The sequence below is a fragment of the Gossypium arboreum genome, chromosome 4, assembly GCF_025698485.1.
Source record: "Gossypium arboreum isolate Shixiya-1 chromosome 4, ASM2569848v2, whole genome shotgun sequence".
In the NCBI taxonomy this organism is placed as follows: domain Eukaryota; kingdom Viridiplantae; phylum Streptophyta; class Magnoliopsida; order Malvales; family Malvaceae; genus Gossypium; species Gossypium arboreum.
Genome location: NC_069073.1, coordinates 97,947,451 through 97,957,215, shown reverse-complemented (window position 1 = coordinate 97,957,215; position 9,765 = coordinate 97,947,451).

The window sequence follows — 9,765 nt, the reverse complement described above, 5'->3', positions numbered from 1 at the left end:
TTTGATGAAAATAATACAAAGTATATTAATTGTAATCAATGAATTTGTTTTATTAATCAATCTGTTCAAAAAAATTACAAGTTTACAAATGAATATACTACACTCAGGACACTAAATCCAATATACCCTCGTCCTAATGAAGTAGATGAGTCATATTTCTTATTCCCATGATGTGACAGCCCTAAAGTGACCCTAGTCGGAAAGCGGTTTCGGGACCGCTAAACCGAGTCACCAAATTATTTGAATATGATATCTATTGTCTAAAATATGTGATTATGAATGTGTGAAGGTTTTAAGCTTCGATTTAGTAAATTGCATGTGAAATTAGTCGATAGGACTTATGTGTGACACTTTTGAAATGTGATAGGTAAATCTATAAGGATCTATTAGTGCATGTAATCAAAGGGTGGACTTGCATGTCAATTTCCCCTTTTTAATTACTAGTGGCCGCCATGACAAAGGGTGATGGGCAAAACATGTCATAAAACATGTTGTGACAATGGTGTATGTTAGGAAAAAAATAAAATAAGGAGTATGGGTAATAAAGAAATGGGGGAAAAAAAAAAGAATGGTGTGAGTGTCCCCCCCCATTGCCGTGAGTTGAGGGAAAGAAGAAAAAAAAAAGTGTCCATCATTTTTCACTTCCTTTGGCTGAAAATTCTAAGGAAGAAAGAAAACAAGTTGTGTTCTTTGGTTCTTCTTGGCCGATTTGAGAGGAGGAAGAAAGGAGTGAAGCAATCGGTCATCTTAGGTCGATATTAAGGTAAGGAAGTTGATACTAGTTCTTGAAATCCTAGTTGATTTTGAGTGAGATATCAAGTTATTATTGGTAACCCATGTTGAAATTGTGATTTTGGAATAAGTAAGGTTTTCGGCTATGGAGATTAATAAGGGTGATGGTTGTGTTTCATGCTAAATCTTGATGATTATGAGTTCCTTTCTTGGGTCTACCTTAGATCCATGAAGTATATTTTTATTTGGTGTTGTTGGAAGAATCGGCCATGGTATATCCATAAGCATGATTTATGCTTATTGCATGATAGGTAAGATTTGTGTTTTGGATATATGTTTATATTTGGTTAAAATCAACTTGTGATTCGGCTCTTGCACATATATATATATATATATATATATATGTTTGCACATGATGTATTGGTATGACATATATACTATCTCAAGGTATATATTTACATATGATGATGTTTCGGTTATGAAGTAAATGATTGATGCGTATTGAGTTACAATATGTAATACGTTAGTTAGTAAAATGTATGCCATTTATGTGTGGCATTAAGTATAAAATTGGCCTCAACATAGACATGCATATTCGGCCACATGAGGTGGATTGGTGTGCATGCATCCGGCTAGAGGCAAGCATATTGATGCCTTATCTTGGCTTAGATAATCGGCTAAAAGAGAGTGTGGACTATTGTGTTGAGTTAGATTCATGATTTCGTACATATGTGACTTTAATGTCTAATGAATATATATGGGCTAAGTACCTTGAGTTCCTCTTTTTGATACTCAAATGATTAAATCAATTTATTTGTCAATTTAAGCTCAAGAGCAAAGGGGAACTAAATCCGATAAAGGGAAGGAAAAAGTGGTCGAATAGCCATCGAAATCGTTCGACAACATCCGAGGTAAGTTTTGAGTAATGGAACTTAGATTATGATTTGATTAGATCATGTTTTAAGCAAATCAAAATCATGCTCTTTGTGTGTGGCTATTGAGCCGAAATTGCAAGTGTGAAAAGTGCCTTGTGTTTGAGTTTTGCTAATGAAAATGAAATACTGAATGTGTCATGATTTATTGATAAATGTGCATGGTTATTGAATGATGTCCGGCTAAGTCTCAAGGCTTTGTGCTAAGTGACTATATCCGGACTAAGATCCAAGGCATTTGTGCGAGTTACTAAATCCGGGTTAAGTCCCGAAGGCATTTGTGCGAGTTACTAAATCCGGGTTAAGTCCCAAGGCATTTGTGCGAGTTACTATAACCGGGCTATGTCCCAAGGCATTTGAAGAGTAGCTATATCCGGTTAAACTCAAGGTGCGTGATTCGGGAATGAATGAACTTGCTGTAAAAATTTCAGTTAATACGCTTGTGAAATCCCAACAATGAGGTATGTTTCAGTATGTGCTTTGAATTAGTTGAGCCCTTACAAATAAGTATTCGCCAGTTGATAAATGAGCTACCGCCTTTGGCTAAGTTGATCTTTGTGTATGAATATAAGGGTTGGTAATGTGAAGTAAGTATGATATTGAGAATTTGTGCATATGAAATTATCTGTTTAGCTACATAAATGCTATACTTTGGTTGTGTCTAAATTCATGACTCAAACTTACTAAGCATTAAATGCTTACTCCGTTTCTTTGATTCTCTATTTTATAGATTTTGGTTCTTCAACTATCGGACTCGGGATTTTTGAAGTCGAAGTCGCCCACACTATCAAAGCTCCTTTTGGTATATTTTTGGTTGAACTTTGAAATGGCATGTATAGGACTACCCTTTTGTTGTAGGTCATGTACCTTTCGGTTTTGTGTAATTTTGGATAGCCATGCGAAAATGGCTTAAGTATACTTTGGGCATGGTATTATAATCATTGTATGTTGTTCATTAAGAGGTATGGAAATGTTTGGAAATGATTAGCCATTGGGATGGTTAATCATGATCATATTTTGTGCTATTTATGTTAAAGGGCTAGTTGAATCATGGAAACTATGAAGTAGGTAAAGTCTACCTTAAAGACAGATGCTGACAGCTGCAGTGACGTGGATACGAAAGATCACTAAAAATAGTAGGAATGGAATTAAATAGTAAATAAATTATGTAAACGAACCCTGACGAGACTATTTTCATAGGAAGATAACGAAATGATCATATGAACAGTATGTTAAGAGATATTTAAGTTTTTGTGAGACAGGGCCAGAACGGCTTCTGGAGTCCCTGTTCCGACTTTGGAAATTCATTATAAATTGACCAGAGATAATTAGAAGTCATGCAATATATGTACAGATTCCTTTTCGAGTCTAGTTTCTTTAGAAACAAACGGCATCAGTATTGAAGCCCTGTACAGGGAGATATACAAGTCGTAATACCCAAAGGTCAGTGTAGTCGATCCCTGTAACATGGGAGACTTTAACTAATAAACTGTACTAATTTTCCCGACCAAAAATTTTAGAAACAAATTTGTAGATGCATATATGAGTCTAGTTTCAAGGAAAAATCACGAAACTGATTTTCGAGTTGTGGAACTCAAGATATGATTTTTAAGGTGACAGTGACACAGCTGTCTGGAAATTTTTAAAATGAACTGTGCAAGTAAGTAGATTAAGCCCGTTAAACTCTCGTGTCCGACTCCAGCGACGGTCTCGGGTACGGCGTGTTACACATGATCTCTACGTGTTTCTCAAAACTTCTAGCTATTAAAGTCTTGGTAAATGAGTCCACAAGGTTGTCCTCAGATGCGACCTTGACTACATCAACGATTCTATCTGCAACTGCCTCCCTTAAAATATGATACTTTCGATCGATATGTGTTGTCCTTTTGTGGTTTCTCATCTCCTCGACATTATCAATGAATTTGTTTTATTAAGCAATCTGTTCGAAAAAATTACAAGTTCACAAACAAATATACTACACTCAGGGCACCAAATCCAACAACACTTCCTTAGCATCGACCTGAAATATTCCCATGCCTTGGACAAGGATCCACCTTCATATTGTTTGAAATTGGTTGATTACTCACCTGAGTTGAATGGTTCCGCTAATTGGGAAAATTTTGTGAAGAAACTTTTTTGCTAAATCACCTCACGTGGTAATGGAACCTATTTCTAATGAATCTAGTCAATCAATTGCATTGTGGCACAAAGAAAATGGAAATAACTAGATACCCACAGCATCATTGAGTACTCTATTGTACTTGAAGGTGTCACACAATTCTAAAAATTGCTTCAGATGTTGGTTTGGATCTTCCGTTATATTCCTCTTGAACTACAAGGTGTTTTGGATCATCTAGATTGTGGTCATCTTAATCTCAAAATTATTCGTGTTAATTGTTGACCTTTCGATACTACCTCACATCATATCTAGTGTAGGTAGAGTGTATTCACGAAACGTCCTTTGCTCTATCGGGACTTCTATATAGGCATTTTCTTGTTACTATTATAGATCATCAAATAATGGATTCTCCCGCGGTGGATTAATTACCAATGGTGGATTGGTATTCATCAACTAACGATTATGCCTAATTATTTGCTCAGGATCTAAATATGACTCAATTGGGTTGTTCCGCTTCGGGTCATAAACAACCTACAACTTAAAAAATATTAAACAAATAAAAATATCATATATATAGTCTTTAACTTCCCTACTATCTTATCAATTTAGATTTAATGCTAAAACATCTCCAACAACAATGCCAATAACTTGACCATAAAAAAAAATGTAAACACTCGACTGAAAAATGCTACACCAAAAATATCTGAAATAAAGAAGTGGTATTCACAAGTATATGAGTCAAATTGTGATATACTAAAGTATACAACGAAACACTAGAAAGTATTTCGAGGATCGTACCCAAAGGAGGATGGATTAAATCTATTAAAAATCTCTTGACAATAATAAGTCTAAATAGTAGTGGTTAAATTCTATATTACTATAAACCATAAAAGAGATTAATATTGAAAACTAAATACTAAAATAAATAACAGCAAATAAACACAAATGACTAAATCAATTAAACAAATTAAGAAGATTAACACGTTTCAGGGGTTGTCATTAACTTCAGATTCGGGTTTTAGGGTTGATTAGCTATTAAATAACCAATTATTACCTCCTAGCCTCTAACTGATTAATTAATTGGTTGATACTCACTTATATCCTGATCTCACTTTCTCAACCAGGATAAACTATGATTTACTCGGAAAACTTGTCTCCCGATCTCATTTACCCTTTGGTTACCTCCTAGGGTTGTCAAGCCTAGGATTTAAGATCACATAATTTATACTAACTAATCCAATTGAAAAACCCTTAATCATCCATTAATCACGTCCCCATCCACTCGTTAATCTCCCCTAAGGGAATTAGCTACACATGGTGTTCATAATCTCAATTTCAATTAACATAAACATGTAAAAAAACAAATTGGGATAATGAATCTTGCCGCTTGCAAAGGAGAATAAACTGAAATACTTTAATTGCATTAACAAAATCTTGGATCGAAATCGATTTCAAGAGAAAAGACCAAAGCGTTTTAGAAAAATAAAGGAAAACTAACCCTAAATCCTACTCCTAAACTATGAGGGTTTTTGGCTGTGTCTAAGATGACTTAGTTATATCAAAACCCTAAGGTCTTATTTATAGAGGTGTTAATAGCCTGAATTAGGTTTTTAACACATCCTAGGCCTTCGTTTAAGTTTGATTGTGTGGACGAAAATAGCCTCGCAATACTTAGGCTCCACGTCAGCTCTATGTCAGGCCATACACAAGCTATGACACAACATAACGTTAAAATTGTGGCGTTGGAAGTCCTTGTCATGCTTTCATGGGTCAAAAAGCTTGTGTATCACTCATGTCAAGTTCCTACATCCATTGGGCCCTAAATTAAGCATCTTTTACACTCAATTACATAAATTAGAACTACCTAAGGCCCATGTCGGCCTAATTGGTCACTAACACTCACAAAATATGTTAAAAAAATTTATTTTATTAAGTTTTACTACGTAACTACTAAATATTGAAAATGCAAGAAATAAATATAAAAGTACTAGAAAATAAGCTCCGTAAGTGCGAAAATATACCAAAGTAACTACTACATATGACGACAGGTCAAGTTGTAGGTGACCACTAGTAGTAATTTTTTTTCTATCAATAAACTCAATATTTTTTTTTATGATACAAGTTACTTTCTTTGGCAACAACAAGTAATGTTGGCACTGAAAATGTATAGGTTGAAACGTTTATAGATAATTCACATGTACTTATTGCATAGTATATTATCGATGATAGTGGTGTAAAGAAGATAAATCTTGACTTTGAGTTGTATGAACAATAAGACAGTGGTTTAGCCTCATGTCTTTTGTCTTCAATTAGTCGGAGTGTATTATTGCACTTTGTAACACCCCTTACCCAGTTCAATCGCCAGGCTCGAGCTACGAGATGCTACAAATAATTTTGGAACAATCACATACAATTTAAAACATTGAATGATCATATTAATACACACATTAATTAATACAAATGAAACAGAACTAAATCGAGCTTTAAAATAAAATAGATTAGATTCGGGCATGAAAAAGGACCAAACTGTAAATTTTTTAAACTTTAGAACTAGGTATCGATACCAAAGGAATAAATATTGATACTTTTATAGTAGGTATCGATATTATAACCAATATCGATACCGCTTTGACATTTTACAAATTTGAAAACACTGTTCTTTTGTTCAAGTACCGATATCTTGGTCCCTTTTATCGATACTTTTATCCATATGGTAAAAAACCACAAGTTTGAAAGTTCATTTCATGCCCAAACCTATATCTTAATTTATAGATACAAATAGGTACACATATGACCTGCATAAAACTCACTCAATTCATTACAAACATTTCATGATTCAACCATTATCTATTAACCGTCTTACATATTATAACTAACAACTAAGTATGCAATTAGGTACCATTATCCTAATACTATCTATGCCATTTGGCACCATCACAACCAACTTCAAAACATAAACTCAATTATATATAAAAGCATGTATCATTATAGTAAACTTACCATGTCATTGAAACAAATTAATTTAATGAATGCATATACCACAACTATCAACCAACACATATACCATACATTTCACCCAATTTTTCCCATTTCCCAACCATTTTATGATCCAAAGACAAGCATATCGTCACCACACATACTATCATCATTTACCTTATATACATACCATAGTAGTCACTAAATTCAACCTTATGTATGGCAACCATTATAATAAATTACAACTTCAACTTATAAATTTAAACTATCAACTAAAATAACTTATGCACATAACATATAACCATTTAAAACACAAACCACAGTCAAGAACCAAAGTACCAACATTCAAGATTAACCAAAAATGAATCGCCTATATACATACCACAAAATCGAGTTTTAAACGATATAAAGACTACTAAATCAATACCGAAATAGTGTGAGTTTATCGATGATCCGCTTGACACATTCCTCAAGTTGACACTATAGGGGAAAAGGAAACAATAGAGTAAGCATTACAATTTCCTAGTAAGTTCACAGGTATAAAAACCAAATAACTTACCTTTGGTTATAATTATACACTACATGCTACTTAGCTTGGTGAAGTTTGTCTATCATGGTAAATCAAATATAAAAAAGGTGAGTTCAACATTTATTAAACCATATAGTAACTCAATCATATAATATTTCAATTCACTTATTCAACATTTCATTACCATTCACAAAATAATAATCATTTAAATCAATTCACTATTTTAACTTATCATACAATTTATTTATTTACAATACATCCCATTTCAAATCAATGTCAAACATTGATTTTCATTTCATAGTTTGAATTCTCAATCCAAATAATAATAATTCATATTTATACTAAATAGATATTGAATGTCAATTAAGTATCAATCACTACTTTATTGCATAATACTAATTTTGAATCACATTCATCAATTTATCATGTTTTCATATTGGCCTCCTGAGCTTGTATAATTGATTCTCAATAGTGTGTATATATATATATATATATATATATATATATATATATATCATCGATCATCATATAATCTCATTTCACAAATAGACATTTCATTTCACTTTTTTCTTCCATTTCTTATCCATTTGTCATCTCAATATCAAATACCACAGCTCACATTCAATTTTCCAATTTCATGGATTTCAAATGCTTATTCATTATCATCAATTTTTATCTTTTATCTCACTATTAACACGACTCAGACTTGGGCAGATACACAAATTCAACCATTACACCAATTTGGCACCTAGTGCCTCATCGGATAAATCTAAAGCAAATAGTTGCGCTTAGCGCTTATCAAATAGTTTGACACCTAGTTTCTCATCAGTATAACTGAAGCAATTTGGCACCCAATGTCTCATCGACTCGTATTCAAAGTACCCCTGAACTCTTCCTATCCTATGGCATGTCAACTATATCCAACTGTATCCGAATAGTTAATAAGGTATTCATTACTCAATTTATTATCAATAAACATCTCAACTCACATATATTTTCGTCATTAAATCATTCGTCCATGCTCATGACATCATCAATCATTTCTATATGCATTCAATTACACATTTATAAATATACACATTTTTCACATATATTCCATTCGATGCTATCAATCTGTCTAAATTGAACCAATTCAACTCATTACATCAAATCATCACTTTATCATATAACAAATCCTATTTTAGTCCAATTTAGTTTCAATTATTTAATTATTTTAATTTTTAATTCATTGTATTCAATTTAATCCTATATCTCACCTTTTTATATTGAATTGTAAATAATCAAAATATCAATTAAACATAATTACAATTATAATTATAAATGCATAATAATTCAATTCAAACGTACGGTATGAACTTACCTGATCAAGACAACAAACAAAAGACTCTCTAAGGACCAATCCGCAATTTTTGTTATTTCCCCAATCATTTTCAATTCGGTCCAATTTCTGATCTATTCAATAACTCAATTCAATTTATCAATTTCAAACCTCTTATTTCATCCAATTATAAACATGTATCAACTCAATTTAATTATTCAGATGCCCCTAAAGTTTTACATTTTATTCAATTTAGTCCCTAAAACTGAACTTATTATATCTTCCAAATTTGAACTCCAAATTTTAAACCCACTTCAATTATGTCCATATATAGCTTTCTACTACAAAAATATCATACCAATTTCATTATATTCATAATTTAGTCCCTAAACTCAAAACTAACAATTGGTTCCACAATTTAATCATTTTTCCATTCCTAAGTTTTTAAACCATCATTTTAACAATAAAAAGCTTCAAATATCTATAATAGTAACATCTAAAATCTTTAACATTTTTAAAATGGATATATAATTTAGCTAAATTGAATTACAACGATCTCAAAACATAAAAATTACGAAAAATAAGCTTAAATCGAACTTACATGCAAGAGCAGATTGTAGAGTAATACTTGAAGCTTCTAAGATCCCTTTAATGGCTATTCAGTTTGATTTGGGAAGATAAGAATGAAACCTTCTCTTCCCAACCACTAATGTTTTAATATTAAACATTAACATTTTATTATTATTAATATGACTTTTAACTAAAATATTTCATAAATTAAGCCACTTACATGCAATAGTGGTTTCAATTGTTTAAAAGTGGTTAAATTATCACTTAAGCCCTTAAAAAATTATTAATTCAGCCTTTTATCAAATAAAAATTAATACCGATTAATTTTTATAATTTTTACGGTTTAGTCCTTTTTTCTTAATTAACTAACCAAACATTAAAATTTCTGAACCAAATTTTAGTACACTTACATAATAACTCCATAAATATTTACGAATTTTATTTATAAAAATGAGGTCCCGATACCTCATTTTCCAAAATCACTTAACTTTCAATACACATCACTTGTACCTCGACCAACTGACCAATTAATAAAATCTATTAAATCACGATTCACTATTATACTATATCTAAGTTATAAATGTTAATT